Consider the following 26881-nt stretch of genomic DNA (forward strand, 5'->3'; position numbering starts at 1 on the left):
GATAGAGGACGTGGGCTAAACGTATATTTCTGACCTTAAGTATATAGTGTTTTTGGTTAATATTTTTTTTATTTGTTGTATTAATCGGATCAGATATACAGCCGCTTGAGCAGAGAGGCCCCTCTGCTGCTGTACCCAGAGTTAAGAAGTTGAAAATGATCTTTATCTGGCCTCGCTGTGCTGCCTGAGCACTGTTTGAAGTGGTCCTTAGAGAGGGAGGGGGCAGCTTTCATCCTGTTTAGACTGATTGCCGCAATCCTGGGCCACGGAGTCAATATGCATTATTACAGTGTGGCGGATACTGTGGATTCGACCCATGATGATTGTATTGCGGCTTCTGTTTTAGGTAATTACAGGACCGTTTCGATCTGAGCATTGTACAGTCACGGGCATAGCGAGGACGACTTGAAGATCATCCAGGACCCCGTTTTCGTCACGATGCAATCAATTGCAAAATTGAGATTCATCCGGTGTGAGGTGGAATTATATTCTCTATGGGGAATTTGAAACACTCTACGAATTGATTACTGCAGTAGCTTTTGCTAGTAATTATTGACAGATCAGTAAAACTATATCCTGTCTCAGTGCACTGGCTTCCCAAATGGCTATTTTTCTGTACCTCTGTGAATTTCTCAGTTCTGCTCTGCTCTTAATCTCCCCTGCGTATTCATGAGGCTCGCCATTTTAATTTTTTATAGTAAGGCCACGATTTTCAGCACAGTCCTTGGGAAAGGGGGGGGGGGGGGGGGGGAGACGTTTTTGCCTTTTCTGTAAAACAGCACGTGTCTTTAAACACCTGGTTGCTCGATGGCTTGGTAGTCGTGTCATTACCGGGCACTCATATGCAGTAAGACCACAAATAAGTCTTTTTTAATAAAATAGATGAGATGGCTAAGTCTCCTTAATTGCCTGATGTTTTTCACAGCTTATTTGAAGATTTTGTCATTGTTCTGTCAAAAGCTGGGGACAGGAGAGACAGTTCTCTGAGAAAGTCATTTTCTTGGACCACGGCAGATGTTCTGCTCTCGTTTCGAGCTATCAGAATGTGGAATAAGAATGATAATAATGAAAAAACGAGTATCAGTCACCTGATTCCACTGATCCGCTCGGTGACAGCCTAATGCGGTCCTGAGATACCCCTGGTACTGGCATGCAGCACTGCCATCAGGATTATGAGGAGCTGCAGACCTGCGACATCAATCTATACCAGCATATTCTGACTTAATTGGCCCGACCATATGGGTCACCGGTCCTTAAGATTCAGATCCTAGTTTCAGATTGCCTCATGTTTCAAGACATGAGCTCCTTTTAGACAAGCAGATATGTGATGTATGATTTATGGGATAACAAAGAAATATCAATAAGTAATCCCGAATTGATCTGCAGCTTACAGATCGGCAAGTAATAATCATGAAGGAAACACCCATCCATCCATCTGTCCATCCATCCATCTGTCCATCCGTTCATGCATTCCATGGGCGTCACCACCATTAAATCTTCATAATTATTTGTTTGGACACCCCCACATTTAACATAAAATATTATTTCACCATGTGTGTCCCCCCACATTCAAAATGCTTCTGACGCCCCTGATCCATTCATTCATCCTTCTTTTGTAACATGTGCAAAGTGCAGGGTCATTATATGGGAGAAAATGTATAATACTTTTGTAAGGAAATGCACTGCCAAATACCTTATTACCTTCTTATTTTTCACTCATGTATTATGGAGTTACTAAAGCTTTTTCTGGCACAAAAACCTGTACGTGCTAGCATCTGCACCCACATCTGTAACAGCTGTGAGATGTCAGAATGGCTGTCGGCCGCGAGACGCCTCCGCACGTGACATTTTAGGAGGGACGCTCGGGCCTCATGTTTGCGCTCATTAAGCGCGTTCATGGAGTCGAACGTGCCGATTAGCCACGCGACGTAGCATTTGCGAAGGTCGGGTGTGAAGAAGCGGGCTGGAATGGCGAGGTGGTTGATTCCGCCACATGTCGGCCTGAGAGGAAGGATCCCGCTAATGAGGTACCAGAGGGTGCCAACGTGACCCCGAAGCTGATACCTGTGTCAGTGCCGGGATGCTGGCATGTTACGCACTATTTAGGCCGGGTCTGTCTGGATAAAAAGTTTAAAGTTTGGTGGGGGGGGAAGTTAGCAGGGATAATACATCCGCCGCGCGGGCTGGCGATACGCCCGTTTACGCGCCGCCATCGCTCAAGTGTTGCCAACTTTGAGACGCCACCGTGTCCCTTTTGTCCTCCTGCGCTCCCTTTAAAGCCATAATTACCGCACTAAATCAGTGTCTGTTTTTTAAATCAATGGACTAATCTACGAGCTAGACCCCCACCCCATCCCCCCGGTATGTTTTATTGTAATGAGCAGAAAAGCTCATGGAAGGTGATGCCGGTAATTAATTTGTATTAAATGGAGGATTCAGCGACATTAGCGCCACGTCCTCTGATAGGGCGGAACAACCGTCCCACCCCCCCATAACTCCTGCTCAAGCGGGCGCGCTTATATCAGCACAAATGCTCGTGAGCATAACGCCGGCGCATTAAGCGCGTGGGCGCGTCATTTAGCGATCGCGCGACCGCCACCCGATACAGAGGCTGAGGTCTGAAATGGTGCAAAATCCGTGATTTTGTCACTTTCTTATTTGTCGTTCTTCACATTCATCTGTTCTAGACGGGCGTCTGGGCACTTAGAGCGTATTGCATAATTCTGAATTGAGCAAAAAAGCATTTAGTGCCGCAACTTGATAATAACAGTTCCGTGTTTTGGGGTTTAGAGTCCCGTTTTTTTAGCCATTCTGGCAGTATTCTTAACATCCAGTGGTTCTGCTGGGGAAATATGTAATTTATACTTCGTAACTTTATGATTATGAGTGTTCAGAGTGGAACCAGAGTCTGTGAACTAATGTCTGAGTCTTGTACCAGCGTTGCGGTTGGCAGAGGTGGGACTGGAAGTTGGATAAAAATATACATTAAAAAAGGTTGCAGTACCTGCACAGATTATGGTAGGCTGACACAAGATTTTTCCGAATAATTTCGCACACTCTTTAGTATGGAAAAATGGCAAGTGCTGTGATCTTTAGCTAGACAACCAGACTGAAAAATGGACAGATTAAAGGAAATGTGGGATGGAATGGGTGAAAAAAGCTGGATAAATCTTTCGCGCAGCGGAATGCCACATTGTCCCGGTTGATGAAAAGGGCTGGAAAATGTGATGAATATTTCTTCAGATATGTCTGCTGACTGAATTACTGATTTACTGAAATCTGTGTGCAGCAGGTAAGAAATGAAGTTTAAAGGCAGAGTTAGTGTTTGTGTATGTGTTCAAAATAATAACTGAGCTTACATGTCACATGCCTGTAAGGGCTTACTTTGCATTTTTGACTAGCAAGCAGAAGAGTTCTGTTACCGTATGGTTTTAAATATAGTGTGAAAATCAGCAGAAGACCAAACTATATAGCTATTCACATCCTTCACTATTCTCTTAAATGCAACCAGTATTTAAAAGTTTGGTGCAAATTTCAAGGACCAAAACAAGAATTTCTTGTTCCAATGGGTATAAAAAGGGACGTTGTTAAACTTTTGCAATCTCTTGTTGGGCGTCAGCGTGGTGTAGGACAGAAAATCATGCAGCTGTTTTTAAATGAATTGGTAGAACACTTTAAAGGCCTTTGGTAGCAAATCCCCACAAAAAGATGTCCCAGGTTCCAACAAAATGCTTCTAAAGATTGATTGTCGGTAAGAAAGATAATCTGAAAAAAATGACAAAGGTATGAGTGTTTATGCCTCCATTTTTCTGGTGCGAAAACAATATGAATGCTGCCATAATGCTATGATGAAAGCAGAGAACTTTCCCATTTTTTGTGCAAAAATATGTCTTGGTACTTTGTAATATATTATCCTAGGTTTCATAATATTTTTGCAGGATGTGAGTAAAAACAGAGGCCCTGTAATTGCACATTAGCTCGTGGGAAATGTGACCTTCCACACATAATTTATAGAGGACTCCCAGCACCAGTTTAATTTTGTAACGACAGGTATGGTTATTAATGTGTGTGTGTGGGGGGGGGGGGGGGGGGGGGGGGAGTGCTATTTAAATGTGTGCAAAACACTCCTGCAGGGAGGAGATACAGGAGGAAATTAGCATCTCACTACCGGCAAAAGAAGAAACAATTGTCCACTTTCTAAGAACATAAAAGAATGGCCAAAATATGGAAAAAAGGTTTCTATTACAGTGTGAAGCTGTGAAGGCCACGATGATGAATGTGTGAAGATCATGCTCTTTTTTTCTGGGGTGTGACTGTCTCATGGCATTTGTATCGCAGTTGGAACTGTGACTGCGCAGACAGCGCTTCTAGAATTCGGCGTCCCTCAGAGACTCTGCTCGTCCGCCTGTCGACATTTCTGGGTCACGCCGACAGCTTTCCTTCGAATGCCAGAGGAGCCGAAGCCTGAGTGGGCGTCCCGGCATCAAAGAGCAGTTTACGCTCATTGGCGACTATGCGCCCGCCACTCCCGTCCACCAAGCCCCGCCCATACCCCACCCCCCCCCCCCCCGGCTTCATCAATTAATTGCGCGTTTACTGTCGCATTAGCCTCCACGCTTAACGAGCGCCACCTCGCCCACCGAGGTCAGAACGGGTGGCGCGTCAGTAGTTCGGAAGAGTGATCGGGATGTCGCACAAAACGCGGAGGAGTGCAGGTGAACCTCTGGACCTGCTGATACACGAAGCCATCTTCAGAAAGTCACGAAGAGCCAGGTAACGTGGTCAAGTGCCTCTCCAGAGGCGGATTTCCGCCATGGTCTGTACCACAGGCTTCAGGGAAAAATAAATAAAATTAATTTTCACAAGCACATCAGAATGCTCATTATTATGTGCCATCTTACTCTCCTTGAATACACAATCATAGTGTATTGGGGCCCTGTGCTCACTTTGACACTTGGGGCCCAAGCACAGGGTTACCCATTTATCTCGGGCCCCTGGAGCATTTTGGGGTGGGGGGGGGCGGGGTTAAGGGCCTTGCTCAAGCACCCAGCAGACATGCGACCATTCTTCTAAAGACAGGATTTGAACCAGCAACCTTCTGATCACAGGCACAGAAGTCTGACCCTGAGTCACACTGCCTCCGTGGAGGTTGGGCCTGGCTCTCCTGACCAAGAAACTGCTGACAGGCTTTGTATGCTGAGGAAATGCTTAATGTCGGTGAATTTAGCATCAGCCGCTTAAAGAGATATATTTTTTTTAAATATCACCTTTGTGATTCCAGTGGTTTAGCACCTTTCCAGGGCTCTGCGTCGTCACGATTCCGCCCTCTCGCTACACTGTGCACTGTGGCCGCTTGTGCACACGCTTGTCGATTTGTCACCATACTGTACCCCTTTGACCTGACCACTCCCCCCACATGAGAGCCGAAGCAGGAACAGTAATGCGGTTAAGAAGCTTTTCTTTAGCCATGATTGACTGGTGACGACTAAAAAAAGAACAGTTTTATCTTTGAGGTGTAGGTCAATATCCTAAAAAAGAACTTTTTCAATCTGTTCTATGTTCCCGCGACATAAGAGGACTGTTTGCATCTCCTTGGCTTTAAGTGCTTTGGCCTTTTCGACTTAACTGGACTAAATAATTCCCATGCTGCTCGCAGCCTTGCTGAGATCCAGGTCTATCTTAGGACCTCTTAATAGCTGAAGTCCACACTATCCTCCCAGAAATTACCTCCCCCTGATTCTATGGTGTACCCTAGAACATATGATACACTGTAATCTTTTTGTGTGCACTAGGTTGTTCTCTTTTAACAGACTCAAAGTCAGTGAGTGAGTAGGTCACAGGGTTGCATGGTGGCTCAATTTCAATTCCCTTTTTTCCGTTTGATTAAACATTTCTGACAAACAGCCAATCAGCTTCGCATCCTTCAGATTATGTGCGCGGCTGCTGATGAGTTCTCTCGGCTTTTTCTGGATCCTCGTCTGAAAAGAAGCTCTCCGCTTGGCACCAGCGCTGCAGACCGCCCGCTGTGCAGCACCGTTCTAACAGAATTAGCTTCGCTTTGCTCCGCGGCCTTGTTTGAGATGCAGGTGTTGAAAATGTTCATCTCTCGCTTGCAGTCGCATTAGTATTAAAAATTCTGAAGTGATATTAAAATAGAATCGTGGGAGAGGGGCTTTGCAGCAAATGCGGGCTAAGATCTTCTAGTTCGATGGACCTTAGCAAAAGGTATTTAGGTAAAGAATACTTCTAAAATATCCAGCTTTATTTGTGCAATAGGTGTGCAGAAAACCTTGATATTGGAAGGAATCATATGCTAACTTATGCAAAGGCGTGTTAACATGACCTAGTCCCAACCAACAGTACGCAGAACCCAAAGCAGTAGACCGGCCCACCAATAGGGGGCGCCACTCATGCATTCATGATACTGGGCTGTGGACTGCCTGGGTGTTCATTACAGATGTTTTCTCGCTGAGGCTGTCCCCTCTAATGGAGAGCTCGGGGCTCCGTGTCCGACTCTAATGTTTCACAGTGGCAGGACTTGGAGGCTGTGGACCGTGAAATGATGACTTCGAGATCAAGGTATTTTTCGTACTTTGTGCGATGTGGTGGTGCCTGGGATGAAGCGCTGGAATCATTCAGCGGTGCCATTACACCCATACCTGGCCCATTATTATTTTGGTGGTTGTGTATCTTTGTGTGTGTGTGTGTGTGTGTGTGTGCGCACGCGTGTGTGTTTAGTAATATCAGCAGGTGCCACACTGTATTTAACACAGTGAATAGAATCCACACACTACCAGTGAAAAGTTCTTCCACACCACAGGTCTTTACCACTTTTCTATTAATTTCATAAACTGCAGATTATTTATTCTTGTGAAGCATTGGAAAGCTGAGTGAACAACCATAAATTAAAATATGTCAAATAAAACAAGTTTGTAACATGTCTGACATCCTATTAACCGGTTGTGTGGTGATGGCAGAGTCAAATTCTAGGCTGTCCTTTAAATTTAAATGCACTAGTTAAAATCATCCAATGAAGCAGGGCAGTATTTAATGTCCCTTGCAGAAAGGATGCCTCAGTTTTTCTCATATTTACTGTTATAACTCTTAGAGGAGGTTACTTTGATGAATCAAAGATATTGCTTTTTTTTTGCTAATAAAGGTACTCAAATGGTGAACATACTGTAAATTTATTTGTTAGCAAAGAATATTGAGTGTATTTTTGGTAAATGTTAAGTGAGTAACATTTAAATCTCAGTGTGTGCAGTAACTTTTGACAGGTAGTGTATAATTTTGCATTCTGTTTATTGCTAGCATCCAAAGTGACAGATGGTCCCTGGAGTAATTGGAGGTGGGCCTTGCTCAAACCACTCTGCTGTTTGGGATTTGAACCAACAACCTTGTCCTGGGTAAGTTCTGTGGTGAATGGACAGATAGAGAATGTTTATGCATGTATACTCTATGTGGCTGTTTTCTTAGGTATAGCTACCTAGTCCAGGTTTCAACTCCCTTTTGCCTCCAGAACCACTTCAAGGTTTGATGAGCGGTACTTTCAGAGATGTTGACCTCGCGCTTAGCTGGCGAGTCTGACGATCCTCCTGCCACCTCCCTCGTTAACGAGGCGCTTTCTGCCCCGTGAGGTTCAGCTGACTGGGTGCTTTTTGTTTATCGCGCTGTTCTCGCTCTAAACACCGTAGTGGGCGAAAATCCCAGAAGCTGGGCTGGACCCACCAGGTCTGGCACTGATGATGGAGGAAATCGAAAACATCGCACATCTTAGCTGCTCTAATGCTCAACCAAACAGTAACTAAACCACATGACCCTCTGTGTGTTCTATATGTATTCAGTTGCTGCCCCCACAATGTAATAAAAACCTGTTATTTTGGTCATTTTTCAGGTCCCCACAAAGATCTGTGAATGCAATCAAAAAACTAAAAACGCCAAAAATCTCGTATTTTGTTTGGTTACTAGTGGTTAAGGTTAGGGCTGGGTAGGGATGAAGGGATTGTTGGGATTAGAGTTTTCCCCATAGTAATGAATGGAGAGTCCCAACAAAGGCAGAATTACACACCTATGAGTATGTATGCGTGTGTAAATAGTTATGGAGGACAAGACACACATACCAGTGAGAATGGGGCTTGGGGTCCAAGTACAGGGTCAGCCAAAAATCCGGCACCACTGGATCATTTGGGGGGGGGGGGGGCGAGGAATGGTCAAGTGTTAAGGGCGGTGTTCAACAGAGATATGACTATTCTGCCAAGCATGGGATTTGAACTGGCAACCTTCTGGTTACAGACACAGAAGTTTAACCTGCTGAGCCTCCAAAATAAAAATATGGATGTGAGAGCAGGACATAACAGGCCCCATGACCCTGACCTGGATAAGCGGATGGATGGATGGATGGATGGAATGAGTACATAACAGGCGAAAGCTGATTGTTTTGAGCATTTTAATATCCCACTTAAGAAGTCTGGCTAAATCAGATGCCAACTGCTCTGGCTTGAGACGAACTGAGAAGCATTCTCCCAATGGGGGGCACCGATCAGCAGCGCTCATAGTCACCGGTGAGAGCTATTAAAAACGAGCCCCTTTCTCTCCTTATAGATGCGCGGTCAGCACGGGGACCGGTCACCGTGACGACGGCTACCCCGGGTTGTGGTTCGGTGGACGTCTGCCAGTGCGGCAGGCTGCCTGTAGGAGTGTGACTCGCCAGAGTGCCATTTCACACGCCGTCTCTCCCCCAGCCGGGGCGCTGCAGCCGCCGTCTCTCTGCTGCCGGGTGTCATTTCCGTTGGCGCAGCACAGTGGTCTGGTGGGTCGTGATCTCATTTCACATCTCCAGGGCTGCGGGTTCAGATCCCATCTAGCTGTGTGCGTGTGTGTGTGTGACTTTGTAGTTTAGAATGCTGTGATCAGAAGGTTGCCGGCTCAAGTCCTGGCTCGGCAGAGTGATGTCGCTTTTGGGGTCTTGATTAGGACCCTCAACCACCAGTTGCTCCAGGGACAATGGGACCCTCCTTTCTCAAGAAAAAAAAAGTCACTTTGGATAAAAATGTCTGCTCAGCACCGTAAATCGTAGGAAATGTGTGTCTGTGTGGAGTTTTCTGGAATCTAAAAACCCACATTTGGGTGGATCGGTGTCTCAGGTTTACATGTATATATCCTGCCCAGGAAAGCTGAACCACATTTCTTCACAAGTTGATGCTCTGGAGGTGCCGCATGGCCAGCCTTTGCCACTCCTGGCCCGGCTTGTAATTCTGCCTGGCAGACATCCTTGTGGAACCCGCCGACGCTTCCGACGGTTTGTGTTTGCGGACGGGCCACCTCCTGGGGGGCACCGGTGGAATCATTTAGCACCTCATTAGGAAGGCTGCTCTGGCACAGCGCGGGCCGACTGCCTGCAGGCCCCTGGCCGTGATGGAGGACGCACCGGCGTCTGTGCTGAGAATCTAAACAGGGCGTTGGCTTTGCCGAGGATGGGGGGGGGTGTTACTGGCCAGGTCCCATACTCCATCAGCCGGGGGGGACAGGCGGCGAGCCAAAGTCAGAACAGGTCAGAGTCTAGGTTTCGGAAAATTAATTTTGATTTCCTGTGGAATTCCAAGGAGTCAAAGTGCCGTGCAAATCTTACTCAAAGTCGGGGGCACAGCTAGAAATTCTGGCCCCCCTGGCCAATTTGACACATAATTTTATTTATCCAAGGGTAAAATGCTGAACCCCCCCAAAATCTGTCAGGGTACCCCTTACCCTACTGCACTCCTGCCGAAAGTGCTATCCAATTACACGTTACCAACAGTGGGAAGTTAAAATTTGTTTTAGGCTGAACGGTTTAGGATCTAGGCCACAACCATCGTGACAGAATTTGTACAACAAAGTGCTACTTTAAAATGACCTAAAAATTCACCATAGTGCTGTTCCGCATGAGTCTACCTGAATGAGAGCTAGTTGATGTTTAGTATCAGAGTTCCTGAACAGTCTGACTGGTATACTTATGGCAGTTTTGGAGTAGGCATCACTGATCACCATATTTAATTTGTGGGGGCAGTGTAAAGGTAATTTTTGAGCAATTTTTCCAGATATTTGCCAGCCAGGTTAGACAAAGGGCGATTCATCAGGTTCTGGATGATTGTGGGAAGTCTCCCACTGCCAATCATAGTTTTCTAATAGCAATTTGTTGCCTAATATCAATGGGAAAGTGCCTGAACAACATTGGTCAGCAAAATTGCCCGACAACGTTGTTCAAAAAATTCCCCGTGTATCATCACGCTTGCACAAGCTTTTCGAGGGTTTGATGTTAAACCCCCCCCCCCCACCCCAGGGAATTTGGCCTGGATTGTTCTTCTTTACAGTTGAAAAGAGTCACGTAATGTGAAAAAGCTAAATGTACAACGTGTGTCTTTCTGTGTTTGTATTTCTTCTTAATGCATTTTTGCATTTGCATCACGATACAGTTCTTGGTAATAACAGAAATAACTATAAATTTTAAATGAATATTGAGCATAAATATGGAACTCTGTCCATCTCATATTTTTCAATGCTAAACATATTGATGTACACCTCTCTGACTGCCTCTGGACATAAGAAGCAGGTCAGCAATTCCAAAAAAGATGTATAAAGGAATAAAGATTTTCTGTTTTGAATGTATTGATACTTACCCATGTTGCCCCTGAGCAGGGCTTTCCAAAGGTCTGTATCATCAAAGTTAATTTTACTTTTAGAATAAAAAAAAAACCAACCCAAAAATGTCACCACTGACACAACACTGATGTTACGTAATGTAAGACCAAAATGTAACAGAAGTAAAACAGTGATGTACATAAAGTCAGTATGTAGCTGATACTTCACATTTTTTAATAAATCCAGCTAACTACCTTGAGTAATTTTTGTGATGTTGGCCGCATATGTGAAATGTGCCATCTGTAATCAGTATTTCTTAAAACTCAAAATGAATGCACAAGGGAACATAATTTTCTTAAAGCAGACAAATGGCTGAAAATCATATTTTAAAGATGGATTATGATGCATTTTATTGATCCCGGGGGGACATTCTGGTGCATACAGCAGCAAGAATGTGGCACACAGACAAACATATTTATAGCGCCTGACAGACAGGGCGCAAAGACACACATGCTGCAATAAGTAAATGTAGTGCAAACAGATTTTAAAAGTACGCAAATAAAATGTCCTGAAAAACAGAATATTGTGATACTAGAGATAAGTATTAAATATTTAAGATAAGAATAATAAATTCTGTGCAAATAAATTATTTGTATTTAGAACAGAAAGTGCTAGATTTTTACTGTTTTTGAAAATTGGATGATTTTTTTCATTAATGTGATCTCCATCCATCCATCCATCCATCCATCCATCCATCCATCTTCTGTAACCACTTGTCCTATTCAGGGTCTGGAGCCTATCCCGAAGGCTACAGGCACAAGGTAGGGAACAAACCAGAATGGGGTGCCTACCCATCACAGGGCACAAAGAAGGGAACAACCCAGGATGGGGTGCCTACCCATCACAGGTCACAGTCACACACCATTCACACCTATGAGCAACTTGGCAACTCCAGTTAACCTCAGCATGTTTTTGGGCTGTGTAGGGGGGGAATCGGAGTACCCAGAGGATACCCCATGATGACACAGGGAGAATTTGCAAACTCCACACACACGGAGCCGTAGCGGAGACGCGAACCCTGGTTTCAGAGGTTTAAGGAGGGAGAGGATGTTAAACAAAAAGTATGAAAAAAATTGATGCACCCTGTTAAAGTGTTAACCTGTACTTGTGCAATAAAGAGAAGGTTAAAAAAAAACATGAAATAACTAAATTAGAATAAAACTCAGACAATACACTCATTGTGCAATACACTTTGCCTGGATTTTAAGACTGTTCTTGTTTATGTAATTAACCACTTGCAGATATCCGAAATCACGCAATCATTTCAGATAAAGTAATCAAAGCTTTTTTTCTGTTACTCTCTGCATGTGTCACGCTGTGTTTTTACTGGAGTACAACCAGGATTTCTTATTGTGGGCTCGGCTCTCTTTAAAGTTTTGAGAACCGTTAATGTTCGTTTGATTGTGTGATTCAAAGGCATCAATCAGGAGCTCAAATGTAGAGATCACTCATATGCGTTAAATAAAACAAACGGAAAAAACCCCGTTGATACGTGTCAGACTCGCGCATGTCGTTTTGTTTAATTAGGAGGGAAAACTCCATTAAGATAACACTTAAAGATGACTGAGCGTTGCTTGGTTAGTATATTTCAACTTGAAGTTTCCAAGACGGGAAAAAACGCGTTCGTTAAATTAACGAGGGTAGAGGGTGGGCCTTAATTCCATTCCGAGCGGCTTTGCTTTGCTGCGCACAAGAAAAATCAATTTCACATACGCAAGGATATATTTAGTGAACATTATAGTCGAAGTCAGTGTCTCTCACCCTGGTCCTTGGGGACCCCCAGGCAGTTCACGTCGTTGCTTCGGGGAGCTGGGAGGGAGCAAAAATGTGTGTGGGAGTTCCTGACGATCGGGCTGAAAAACACTGATCTAGGTAAGCAGCACCTTGTCTGTGGTGTACCCAGCCCTATGCCCTGTGCTCTATGCTGCCTGTGGGATCCTAAACTCCAGGCTTCCCCATGACCCCGACCAGGATAAGCGGCTGTAGGACAGATGCATGTACTCTAAGTACATGGCATTGCTTGGCAATAGTGATGTAATGGTTTACTGGTAGCCAGTGAGAAGCCCTGCTTTCCAGTACAGAGTAGTGGTGAGCCTGGATCCCAGGCAATTTAGTGACACCCCCCCCCCCCCCCTGCCCCGTCCAGGTGACAGTACATTGTGAAAGTGTAGGAGGGAACCTAATAACAGTCACATACATGCACTCTGATCTGAGAACATGAGGCCACAGTATCACCGAGTTAACCATCATGTCATCCTATTTTGGGGCAGCATGGGGGATCAGAATATGTGGTAAAGGTATATAGGACTTCATGCATGTAGGGGGTAGTGTGTGGCTCTGTCATCAGAAGGTTGTTGGTTCAAATCCAATGTATGCTGGAAGGATGTCACTGCTGGGCCCTTTAGCAAGGCTCTTAACCCCAATTGCTTGAGGAACTGTCTGACCCTGCTTTTCTAATTGTGCGTTGCTTTGGATAGAAGTGTCTGTTAACTGAATGTGAAATGCATATTGGTTGAAGCCAAAATGGGGCACTCGAGTGCCCCACCCCTGTGAATGAAGGGGGAAGCAGGAGGCTACTGAGCCAAATTCCAATCTGTGTTTAAGCAGTGAATCTCACAACTTCCCTGGAGCCATGGCGTGTGCGGATGCGGCCAGCTTTGACAGGCAAGAGGCCTGGGCGATGGGGAACAAGGAGTTTAGGAGAGATTTGTCACAGAGTCCTCATTGATTTGACATGCAGTATAATGGTCTTATAAACTTCAATGGACCTGAAAACCTTCAGGGCTCCACTCTGCGTGTGTGTCTGCTCTGCTCCTGTGCCATCCGGACGTCCACACGGAGACGATGGCGAGCCAGTGATCCGAGTCACAAGGTGCTCCCGCACCATCCTGACAGCGTCACCCCAGGCCGGACGTCCTCACGGGGACAACAGTGACAATCCGAATCCCGCATCGCTCCCACACCATTCTAACAACGTTACCCTAACCCTAACATCCAGAGGGAGATGACGATATGAGTCCCGCGACTGTTCTCAGCTGTTGTCTTGAAGGACTCAGTGTTATATGAGCATGTTTCTCCGTGTGAAGTGATGGAGAAAGAGTACAGAAAATTAAGAAGGTGACAGGAGTGAGTGTGTGTGGGTCAGATATACATTACATTGTGGGGACCAAATGTCCTGGCAATGTGATAAAAACCTGTTATTTTGACATTGTGGGGAACATTTGTTTGGTCCCCACAAGGGGAAATTCAATTTTATAAAAATTTGTAACTGCAATTAAAAAAACTAAAAATGGCAAAAAACTTGTATTTTGTTTGGTTACTAATGGTTTAGGTTATGGCTGGGTAGGTGTAGGTTGTCATTGTTGGGTTTAGGGTTGTGTCTATAGAAATGAATGGATGGTCCTCACAAAGATATGAGTACAGGTCTGTGTGTGTGTGTGTATGTGTGTGTGTAACCCCATTCTGGGTAGGAGGACGAACAGAACCGAGAGGCACAGGGATGGGACTGGAGAATGTTGGATGGATAGATGGATGGATGGGTGGATATATTATATTAATTCCAAGGGAAGTTGGAAGGGTGTGAAGTGATGCCATTACTGGAGAGATAAAATACATATCTCAGTGTTATATAACAAGGTAACAAGGCACGAGGCAAGTGAATGAGCCTACTCATCACCTGACCCCCCCCCCCCCACCCCCACACCTCTCCTACAGTGAACAAAACTCCCGGAACCAGAAGCTGTGCCCCCCAGGACTCACACTCCCGCCTTCAGGAGGGAGTTAGCAAGTCAGCACAGTAATTGACTAATAATAGCAGTGGTTAGCAGAAGATGGGCAGGGTTGGGCTGTCGGCTCCGGATTCTCGGGGGCGGAGCTGATCGGCAGGCCCCACACAGGGGGGGACTCGTATTACTGCCCTTAACTACGTGCATTAGGAATGCCATACATTCTAGCATGAGATGAAGAGCCTCGGCACTGCAGAAAACAAGTGAGCTGCCCGGACAAGAGAGTAGCCGTCCGCAAAAAGGACGCGGCAGGTGTCTTATTGAGGCGACCCTAATGTATTCCTTAGATGTTGATTAGACTATTTTATCCATTATTTTCAGGCAGAGGGAGCGTGGATGGGAAGATGGAAAGCCTGCATGGCTTTTATTAGGTTTTTTTGAAGTTATTGCCTCTCCGGGAACACCTGTGCTGCATCACAGCAGACTCGTCCCGTCGGATCAAGGCTTTGGTTCCCACGGCCCGGTGCCTCTCCTGTCATTTCTGATCCGTCGGCGTGTAACATGCGATTAGATGCGACGCTACGCGGGTCCAAAGCCGAGGAGTCGTGTCCGCCAGAGACCGAGGAGAGCTGTTTGTGGTTTATGGAAGTTTGTTTATCCATATAGAGCAGGGATGTCAAACTCCAGTCCTGGGGGGCCGGAGCCCTACACATTTTTGGATTTCCTCTCATTTAACACACCTGATTCTACTCCTTGCACCTTCCTATGCTAATTATCACACAGTTTTTCAGGTGAATCATTTGTGGTGGAACAGGGAAAGAACTAAGCTACACAGGGCTCCGGCCCCCCAGGACTGGAGTTTGACACCCCTGACATAAAGGAAGCTTGGGACTTAAGTAAAAACTATTTATGTAAAATTAAAAATGATCCGAGATATGTGGAGTTTCCAGAAGCACTAATTCCAAAAAGGTGACACTTTTATTTAATATGTGCTTTTTTATTTTTTAGTATTATTATATTTTTGGGTTATGTGTGTTTTGCTATAACCTACTTCTTTGGGCTCATGGCCTGTAGACCAGCTGGTTTCGGACTGGGCGTGTCCCTCCCCTTTCCTCATTCCTTAATCGTCCGACCGATCAAACTGGTCTCCCACTTCACCTGCCCTGTTCTTGGTAGGCGTGTCCCGTCACAGCCGTAACGCCGCCTGGCCGTGTTCCGTGTTGCCACCACCTGCCAGCCTTCTACTAGATGACTTGTTTTCGTGCGAGACAGGGCTGGCGTTCAAATTATCCGGCGCTTCACAAAGGGACACAGCAAAGTTTCTGGAATCGTGGAACGGGAATGACTAATTGGGATCGTGTTCAGTGTGAGCCGAAGCACCCATAGAGGTGTGTCGAATGGAGCATGTTGCAGTTCATTACAGTATCCTCTACTTACCGTTTCCCCTCTTCCCATTCCCAAGTCTCCCCCCGGATTGCAGGAGTACACACAGAACAGATGACATCACTCTGTATGTTACACGGCTCACTGCCATCGGAAGTTACTGCACACAAAATAAGTTAATTTTCCAGGTATTTTAACTCATCAATATGTGGTCCGTCCTCAGAAACCTACTACAGTTTAAGGATGTGCGTACTGTCATATTGTGTGTGTAGTTGGTCCAACCAAAAGGCTTAAGGTGACCACCTAATCCATGCCAGGGGGGACACTATGAGCTACTTCAGGTTTTACTGTAAATCTGAAATGCTCCTGTGCTCGGCTAATTAGTGCAATTCTTCTTATGCTCTTACTGCTTTGTTTCCTTGAGTTAAAGACTCGTCCAGCTGTTTCACATTAACATTAGTGACACATGCATGATTAAAGGGGACTGACCAATCAGCACACAGCAAGAACTCAGTGCTAAAGTGAAATTCAGGTCCCTTTAATTTAAATGGTCGTTTGCAAACCCTGTCCTAGCTCAAAGTGTCTCTCCTAATATGGATTAGGTTGTCACCCTACAAAAGACAGACAGACAGATGGATGAATATATGCCATCTTATGTAATATTATTAGATATTAAGATGATTTTTATTGTATTAGCTCTATTGTTTGATTTTGACATTTATTTGGTTGCTCTCAAACATTAGCAATATGCCATGTTACATATATTCACGTAAAATATATTCATCTGGTTATATTGATGTACAAAGTGTTCCTCTAACATTCTCTTGGCTATGGAGCCGGTGCTCACTGCACTGTCTGTGGCGGGTACCAGAGGAGCGAAGCCTTTAAGGGCTCAGCCTCGTAACTTAAAGGCTTCTAGTCCGCTGTAGTCCTTCTAGTGAAAACATGCTAAACTGGAACAGCTACAGCAAAGCGGCCACACAAATGCGCAGAAAATGCAGGTCGCTCCCCTAAGCAATGTAGGGTTGTTGTTGGGTTTCCAGTAAATATGGCAGCTCTGTAACCAGGGAGACAAGCAGCAGCGAAACAGTATATTCGCTGTAGATTTGCAGTATATTTGGACATCATATAATTTAACCTGGAGAATATTACTGTGTTTCGCATTGGTCCCCCTGACACTGCTGTAAACAAACCCTTTTCACCAAGATTCTAGGATTTTTTAAAAAGTGGTGGGCATAACAGGGCCTATTATTCATACAGTGGGACTATCTGTATTATTAGCCAATGATATGTTTTGACTTGGTGAGTGACAGGGGAGGGGGCACTCAAGGAGCCAGTCAGCTTTCAGCTGGGGCCAGTGCCCTTGTGGCCCCTCCCTGGTATCATGCAAAGAGGTTACCTGCTGCTATGACACATAGCCACGCCCCTCTCCTGCATTCGAGTCCTGATTGGTGGACACACAGCTGTCCGCGCTGCTGCCCTCTGTAGACCGGCATATCCTCCTGGATCCTTTTGACATGGGTATCAGACGCTCGGTGGTGCATGTGAGGAGCTGTCGTTTTTTATTTTTTTTCCCTCATTGTCTGATGATAAACCCCGGCACGCTCGTGGCCAGCCGACGGTCCGTGTCTGCGTCCTACCCCGCTCGCCTCTGTGGAAGGACCAGAATGGACGGCTAAAAACAACTGAAAAAAACAACCGTTCTTAAGGTGGTCTCAGACAGCTTGTCTCAAGCAACATCCCTTTCCCCTCACACACTCGAGAGAAAAACAGGGGAAAATGCATAGAGTCAAACCAAACAATACATTTTACCATGTTTTCTTTCAATGACGTGACCTCTTTGTGACTAAGCACTAACAGGGCCTAGCAGTGTCATTGGCTGTATTACAGTCATGTTTATGTACTGCATTGTATGTGTCTTATGTTTCCCCTGGGGCTAAATACGTCGATGTCCTGGTCTTTAGGTCTATTTCTCTCTGATCCGGCTGAAAAACAGCATTCAGCAATTCAGCCCGTGTGACAGTTCCCGAACAAATGCATGCTATGTAATTCTTCTAGGCCAGGAAAAATGAAGGTTTGGGGAAAAAATTATACCATTATTCCTCCAAAATTATACACTACATAGGCTGTATCTCAAAAAGACTTTGCAGGTTATACATATAATGTGTCACTGCTTACAATAAGTAATATTCTGTAATATTCTTTCTGCCCTTCTCCACACCCACGTCCGCATCACCTGCCTCCCTTACATGTTAGCCAAAGAATAAATATTCAAGTTTTTATGTAAAAGACTCCAGGATCATCTCTGGCTGGGACTGCAAACATGTGACACTAAAACTTGGTAGCTATTAAATGTGCGGACTGGATGGATCTGGATTAAAATGGAGCAAAACACCACAAAAGGTCTTGAAATTCAAAGGAGAACATGCCAAATTTAGTCCAAAACAAGGTAGAAAAAGGTGAACTAGTAACCCTGGAAACCTTGTGATCACATGACAGGTGGCAGCCCCACCCTTATTCCTCACAATGAAAAATCAGGAACCAGAATGGTCAGCTGACCTTGCTATGATAGACTGAGCCGAGGAACATCACCTATTTAAACAGGAAGGTGTCACTGTGTCTGTATGCTGTGGCTACGTCAGCCACCCCAGTACAATGGTGGCCATTTTTACCAGTATCATATATCATGTGTGGTTTTAAAAGAAGCGTCTGACTGCAGAACACTGGAGGATCTCTGCTGTGGGGCCGGAAATCACATGACCTGCACTCCTGGCCTGGACAAGACATTATGCAAGCTCAGGAACAGAGGGGAAATTATTGTAGGATATAGGATATAATTAATAATAATTATAGTGCACCCAGATGGGGGAACATGCAAAGTCCACACACATGGAACCCAGAGGGAGACTCAAACCCTGGCCCCAGAGGTGGGAGGCAAAAGTACCACACCAGTGTATATGTATAATTATAGTATAGTAATAGCATATTATAATATATTATTATAATATAGGGTAGGATATTATCATCTCTATTAGGATTATATCCCATTATTCTCGGAGGAGGCTCGAAATCACATGACCTTCACAATAGGGCTGACTATGACGCAACATACTGTAGGAACTGACTTTAATGACGCAGCCTACTGTATCTTCAGTAGTGTCATGTCCGGGCCAGGAGTGGAGGTCCTCCTAGCGGAGGTCACCCAGTGTTCTGCTGGCAGGTCCTCTTGGGTTCTCCAGGCCTCCTTCATGTTGGCTTGATCAGAGAACACCCATCCAGGTTATAAGATGATCTGGCAGCATGTGGCCATATTGCATGACTGAGATCAAGGCTGGCAGATAAACATAATTTGATCTCATTGCACTAACATGGGGTTTCCTCTGGGTACTCCGGTTTCCCCCTACAGTCCAAAGACATGCTGAGGCTAATTGGCGTTGCTAAATTGCCCTTAGGTGTGCATGTGTGAGTGACTGGTGTGTGAGTTTGCCCTGCGATCGGCTGGCCCCCCGTCCAGGGTTGTTCCCTGCCTCGTGCCCGTTGCTTCCGGGATAGGCTCAGGACCCCCCCGCGACCCAGTAGGATAAGCGGGTTGGACAATGGATGGATGGATGCACTCACATGACACGTAAAGCACGCATAATTAAGGCTGTCCACAATAACTGTGATTGGCTGCTATCGGTACAATGAAATCTTTTCCCTGGAGGAATGCTCCTGTGGTTGCAGAAATTTGTCCCCGTGTTCAACTCGCACGTCACTCAATGTGTACGAATTTAGCTGTCATCTCTGTCAGCTATCATTATTTTTTTAAGCGTGTAATAATATAACTGTCATGGTGAGATTGATTCTTTTTTAAATACTCAGTATCGTTGCCAGAAATACACTGTTGAAAAAAAGCAGTATTATGGTATGCGAAAATAATACTTTTGTTCTGATTAGCAGTTAGTGTTTGATGTTAACGAAGTCACAGTGTAAACAAAAATATGGTGCATTTCCCTGAGGGTGATTCGGCTCGCAGGATCCTCATTGCTGAGGACCCAAGAGGCTGGACCAGGCCGAGGGGACGCCCACGTAACACCTGGCTGCGGCAGATGGATGGCCACTTCCGGAGGGTGAGACTGGACCGTGTATCTGCCTGGGGGGTCGCCGGCCGGGATCCCGAGGAGTTTCGCCGTGTGATGGGTGTTCCCCAACCTGACCTGACCTGATACATATAAAATCATGATTCAAATGTTGTAATTCAGAGGAAACTAGTTAAAATAACCCTACGATAGAACACCATGTTCATTAAGCTTGGTAAACACAAGTTTTCGAGCTGGTAATTGTATGGAATCATTAGTGTTAGGAAATTGCAAGTGTTAGGAAATTGTGTGAGAGAAATGATAAAGCAGAATTAGAACTGTTTGATTAAGAGTAAAATGGAAATGAAATCAAAAATTAACTTTGAAGTATGGATATTTTTCCAATACTTGGGCCTCTGGTCTGACCCAGTCCTTTGAAGACTATTAGATGGCTGACCTGGGATCAGACGAAATACCCCACAAGGCTTTTATAGACGCTGCTCGTAAGCCTGTTTTATTACCATCAGTTTCATGATACTGTTCTAATTCGCAAAATCTTTCTGATGATTGTTTTGAATTTAGGTTGATTATAAATTCAGCGTCGTCATACGGTTTCCGTTGTTTCTTTGTTGCTGCTGATTTGATTTGAATAACGGTAACAAACGAGGCAGTGATGTTCAGAAAGGAGTGCTGAGGTTTGGGGAGGAGCTCACACCGTGGATCTCCTCCTGCAGATACTCTTTGACCCGATGGGCTTGACAAATTCCGCTCATCCTGGGTGTGACAGAAAGGTCAGTCTCCTTTGTCTTCCTCGGCCGCTGGAGGACGGATGGCTGATATCTGTGACATATGGGGACAGAGGGTATGTTGGGGCACTCCTGAGAGTTCCAGATCATGCTAACACCAACAGGGCACTGGACCCAGCTGAAAGCTGATTGGCTCCCTTCCCCTGTCACTCACTGATTCAGAACATATTATTGGTTGACCCCTCTGTATGAATTATGGTAGCTCTTATGCCTTAAAAAAATCCTTATAAAAACCTAGAATCAAAATTAATGAGTTAGACTTAGGGACACCACCTATGTAGGGTCCCTGAGGCATTTTTATTTTTTTGTTTGTTTTGATCCCACCTACTGTCCTCGATTGGCTGGCATAATGAGACATCGTGGGGCTGGTCAACAGGACTAATTATGTGGTTTCCAGCATGTCTTGCACTGCACCACACAAATCTGAAAATAGTGCAAATTAATATGTATATTTGTGTATTTCTGTAAATAGTAAATGTCATAACTGTGTAATGTTTGCCATGCAATTAGCATGTAACTGTGTCGTGTAAATTGTTGGCTTCCCTGTCTGCGCTGCTGCTAGTATTAAACCAATCGTGGCAGTTAATAAAGAGAGTAACTTCCATTTTAACAGAGCTGCCATCTCCTTGTATTACAATGACTTACGTGCATCTCCTTGTATTAAAATGACTTACGTGCATCTCCTTGTATTAAAATGACTTTGCGCTCTGTATGAGGCCTCTGCATCAAAATCATGCTGCGCCCTCTAGTTTTGTGATGTGACATAGAACGAACAAGGCAGCATTGCTGTAAATATGCGACAGATTGTTCTCGCTGACATGTTCGATTTCGTCTTGTTCGGACGTCGTTTGAAGCGTGTGGCCACCTTAACACGGTGTCTCATCGCTGAGCTTCTTTTAACAGTTCATGAAACTCAGGCCTGTTCCGCCATATTGAATCGTCCTCCACCATTTTATTAATGGTATATTAAAATCTTTCCATTGGATGGTGCATTGCTAGTATCTTCAGATGTCTTCCTGCCTTCCTCTGCCACGTGGATGGAGGAGATCTCGATGTCGGCTGCTCTTTGCCCTTTCCAGCTTAACTGAGTGTGTCTCACATGCTCCACCAGAAAGTCCCCAATCCATCTGTTAATATCTCACTCAGTCCCCTTCTTCCCACCCGTGCGATTTCGTCTGTCAGGTTTTGCAGTACGAGGTGGAGCATCTAGAACTCTGGATGCATCAGTGAAAAGTAGTTCAACTGCCTCTTATCCTGTAGTATGGAGTGGCTATGGACTTTCAGAGGTAAACACTTCTATACGCATACTGCAGTATAATTAAGCTGATTGGGAATTAGTGAAAAGCTTCCCTTTTGTGGCTTGAGTGTACCTCATCTTGACCATACGCCCTGGTGGAATCCACCACATCATGCAATGACCCAACCCAACCCAACATCCATCTGTCCTTGATGTTAGCTTTCAGTTGTAATTGGGATATTAAATGCAGACAGCTGAAAGGGGGGTCATTGCCTTTAATGAGCAGATTGTACTGTTTTTTTTTTTTTTTTAAAAAAAGTGGCTGTGGCAGAAAGGAAATGCTTGGTGTTCATTTTGTTGCTACTTCAAAGCTGGCTTGCGATGTGAGTCATCATAGACGCCTGTCGGTCTCCTCAGTATAATTTAAAAGCCACATTTTCTCCGTGGCTCATGTGCTGAAAGCGTGCAGAATTTCAGTCTGCTCCATAAGCTGACAGGAAAGATCTGGAGAGATCCATTCTCCTTTCCATAGGATTCCCAGAGGCAGGACTTCAGCCGCTAGATGGAGCAGGAAATCCCATCGCTGGGCGCGGAATCGGATTTTCTCCCACGGCAGCCAGACAAGGCTCTGGGGGGAGATACGGACATATTGACATTTCTGCCAGTTGGCAGATATTGTCCAATAGTAATGAAAATGCATATTGAAGTAGACAAATAATTGTACAAGGTCAAGGCATTTTCAGGGGTATGATTTAGCATTCTAAACATGGAGGAAGGAGATATTGCAAACGTAAGCCTCCAGCTGGTTATATCTGAAAAACGTTTAGGTTATGGGTACAGCAAATCATCCCAACTGGGGTCTCCCCAGTGCTACTGGGGATAAGATCCAGACACCCATGGTCCTGTAGTGGATGTGGTTATGGATGGATGGGTGGGTGGATGGATGCTATGGATACAACAGCAGTCACTCCACCTTGAACATGACCTTCACGTGTAACATATATGTCATTCGGCCCCACAGCCATGTGATGTCATAGCCAGCCATGTGATGTCATAGCCAGCCATGTGTTGTCATAGCCAGCCATGTGATAGTTGCTACTGCTGCTGTGAGATATGCTAATATTTCCCTGTCAACACCCATGAAAGGTTAAACCCGGAACATTGAAGTGGGCCAGGCTTGACAGCACATTTTTGGGAAGAAACAGATTTATGGTTGGGCAGAGATATTCTCTTCAGTGTTACCTAACAAAAAGTCAGACTGGAGCACAATGGCACCTTTGTACCAGGAACTCCTTTGAAAGCTCTTACATAATGCATTGCAGTACTCATTGCCCACCAGGCTATTAATTTTTATTAGTAACTATAATTAATGAGTGTGCATTCATTTATAACTAATTGCAAATACTCCCTCTGACTTTTATTAGGTCATAAAATTGTGTTGTTCGGTGTGTAACAGAATTTACAGTTCACGGCGACAATGATGAACAGTCATCAGTGCAGATAACAGAGGGTGGCTCTGACATTCATGTGCCTGGATGTAATCAGCGTACTTTCCTCTTCTGAAAAGAAAAAGAAAGAACTCTGTGAAAATGAACGTGTTCACAAATGGGTTTTCTCTGACTTCTAATGATCCGATTGGAGATCTTCGGAGTAGCGATTGACCCTGACATTTTGCCCAGGGCACAAATCAAGAACGTCTCAAGAGTGGCGTGTTTCCATTTGAGAGGAAGAGTCGGAGGGAATCCGTGAAGTGCCGCGCACGTTTGTCTCGACGAGACATTAAAGGCTTTTCTGTAGAGAGCCCAGGACACACACTGTTATCCCTCTGTGGCTGAAGCACATCCGTGTGATATCTGTGTTGAGGAACAGAATGTGTTTTTGTTTTTAATTGCAGTACTTTTGTACAGTTCCAGCACCTCTCGACTGCCTGGTAATGGCTCTCTGGACTGGAAAACCTGAGAAGTGTTTCTATAATGGGGAAAGCATTTCTAGCACCAATGACCTCTCATGATTCCCTTAGACTGGAGACCATAGGTCATGTCGGTGTATTTTCTCATGGTCAGTGAGCTTTATCCTCATTCTCAGTGCTTTGGGGCAACCAAACAATCAGGGAGTATTTAAAGATAACATAATTTCAGGTTAGGTTTCAATTGTTGGCTGCAAAAGTTATAATTGATGTGTATATCCCCCCCTCAGCTCCCAGCAATGGTTTATTCCTCCTACAAATGGAGTCTGAATGCACCTGTGGGTTCCATACTATGACGGGTTAAGGGGGGTGGTCAGAGTCAATGATTTGCCAAAGTCTAGACCTCCAGGTGGAGACTTTGATCAATGCCTTATACCGCCTTACATTCATCAAGCTTAAATCTTATAGGGTGCATGATTTGTAACCCGCTCCAGTTCCATCTGCTTCTCTCTCAGATGCGCCTCTGGTTGGCCTCCTGGATTGGCTCTGGATCCAGCTCCACATGGGGCCTGTCTCTCAGTTGGCCTCCTCCTGCTTCCCTCCAAAAGACGCCTGCAATAGCAGCCTCCCCTGGCTATTGTTGCCCATTAGTGGTTCATTGAAAAGTCTCAGGTTCTCGCTTGAAGGGACTCTATTATGTCGTGGCTATACTGGCTAATAAGAGAGACTGAATTTGCAAACACCCAAGGACACGAGCCGTTTGAATAATTCTGTCCCGATCCCCAAATTTATTCCCTTTTTATACACACAGTAGAGCTATTTTTATTGACAAATGTAGTGTTAAAAAAGAACAAAAAATTTCACAGGAATTTACCTTTGAATGGCGTTGATATGCTTTGCAGCTGTGCCTAACTATACAAGACAAAGTGTTTCCCGTTTAACATCTGACTCTGGAATGCTTCGTTTCATGAGGTTGTTCATTGATGTTTTACTCATTAAGTGGCGAATTCATGCTCTCTGAGTGACACAATTAAGTAGGATTTCTTGCTTGATTAATTGGATGTTGTCCAACATCCTCCCCAGATCTTCTGTCTAGGCTTCTGGGACCCTTGCAGTTATATAATTAGGAGTGCGCAAAGCACAGGAGCAACGCCTATATCCTGAATTCGCCATGATCGCTCAGTGTTCTAATAGGAGACACACTGAGTCGACATCCATCATGTGATCTTCATCAAGGGGTACATACAGGGGTGGGACCACAGGAGCACTGGCTCTAGCTGAAAGCTGATTGGCCCCTGGAGTGCCTCCCCACCCCTGTCACTCACTGTCTCAAAACATATGATTGGCTAATGATGGATAAGGTTGGCCCTCTGCATAAATTATTGCTCCTCCTATGCCTCCCACTTAACAAATCATAGAATCACCCGTGGCGTTCAGTGTCTGAGAGGGTTCAGTAACAGCAGAACAGAATGTGAGGCTGGGTGGTGGAGTAAATATCTGCATGAAATATGTATGAACAAAGAGAAACCGAATCAATGTAAATAATGTTTTGAGAGGGAAACTATAATCACAAATAAAATAACTAACTAATAGTTTAGAGTCTTTAATTAAAACTTGTTCCAAAGAGGGCACAAAAAAATGTTGGAGAAAGCCAGTTTATCAGCCAGAAAAATAGGCTGAATAATCATTAATGATGCTCCGCCACGTCCGACACGGCGCGGCGTGATGGTGAACGGGGGCCCATTAATCACCGCCGTCAGGGTGATTTATCGGGGAAACTTTAGATGTTCTACCTTTTTTGAAGCTGACAGGGACAGAGCGTGGATCAAGTTAAACTTCGCCGGGCCCCCGCTGCAGGTGGAAATGGGGGCCGTTACGTACTGGGAGAAGAATAGGGTGCTGCGCGGTGCGTAACTCACACAGCAGGATGAATAAAGTAGCTTAATCTTTTTTCTCCTGCGTATCCCATAATGCTCTCCTTTGAGACAGGCACACACAGTTGAGAGCACTGGGTCAGGCTGTATATCCGGTAATGTCTGATGACAGCCACAGAGGCCTAACCTGCTGAGCTATACATCGCCTCCTACTGGGTTTACTGGAAACCACAAGTCGTTTTAAAAATTTTATTGCTATGATGCTAAAAGCATTTAGCCTGAACTGTTTGCTAGAAGGTGTCATATCAATTCAGTTTGCCCTTTGTCAGTAATCAGAACCTTGACCGGTTTGGTTCTACCGTTAGACCTCAAATAGCTCTTTGGCTACTCCTGTTACTTAGCCACGTCAGGCTCGTGTACCTCCATTTACAATAGGAAGTCCTCGACAGGGTGTTGGATGTTTATAGTGTACTAGGATCCGCCTGGCATGGGGAGGCTGCTATATGTCTCATTAAAAGACTCCTAAACTCGAAATGAACTCTTACTATTTTTGGGTCCGGTGTCTCCATGGGATGTGTTCTTTTTGTGAGTTTTTCCACAGTAATTGGGAAAAAACATGGTTAAATCAGGATTCGATTTACTATAGAGCCGTATTGTCACCCTGTTAGTCAGGGATTGTGCCTTCCCTCTGTCTTAAGGAATTAGCTCCTGTAGACATGCACAAAAAAAACAACCATTGTCTGGACTTTGAAACTGCAGATCAGAGCTGCATCCGAGGACAGCAGGTGGCGACACTATCAGACTGCTTTATGACCTGCTCTGCAAACACTGAGAGGTACTTACGTAATTTAAATGTTCGAGGTTCTGTCATATTGTTTTATTTTTAAATAGTTAAATGGATTATTTAAAAAAATAAAGGTGCTGGGAACATTAGGAACATTTTTAATGATTGGTTTTAATTTGGTGCAAATAATATTCACCCACTTATTCTGGCAAATGAATTCTCTTGGACACACACAAGTAGCACATTCTGGTTCCAGATATTAATAATAAAACATAAGACGGTGTCAGAGAATTTGTCTCTGGTAAATTTATTTTCTCATTGTATAAACATATTAATATGCTTAAATATTAAAAGGTCTCTGTTTTGGCTTTGATTTTAATGTAACTTTGGATTTGTTCCGTTTACTGAGCTCGTAGCAGTTGCCCTACATTTCA

General features: G+C 44.8%; 1 long non-coding RNA gene across 1 annotated transcript; it reads left to right on the forward strand.

Annotated features, from left to right (window-relative positions):
- The first annotated feature begins 5265 nt into the window (after positions 1 to 5265).
- LOC140581352 (uncharacterized) lies at positions 5266 to 21317 on the forward strand. The gene is made up of 3 exons (XR_011984443.1): positions 5266 to 7406; positions 19798 to 19891; positions 20575 to 21317. It is a non-coding gene; the product is annotated as an uncharacterized lncRNA (long non-coding RNA).
- The last annotated feature ends 5564 nt before the right edge of the window (positions 21318 to 26881 follow it).

The sequence above is a fragment of the Paramormyrops kingsleyae genome, chromosome 20, assembly GCF_048594095.1.
Source record: "Paramormyrops kingsleyae isolate MSU_618 chromosome 20, PKINGS_0.4, whole genome shotgun sequence".
Classification (NCBI taxonomy): Eukaryota; Metazoa; Chordata; class Actinopteri; order Osteoglossiformes; family Mormyridae; genus Paramormyrops; species Paramormyrops kingsleyae.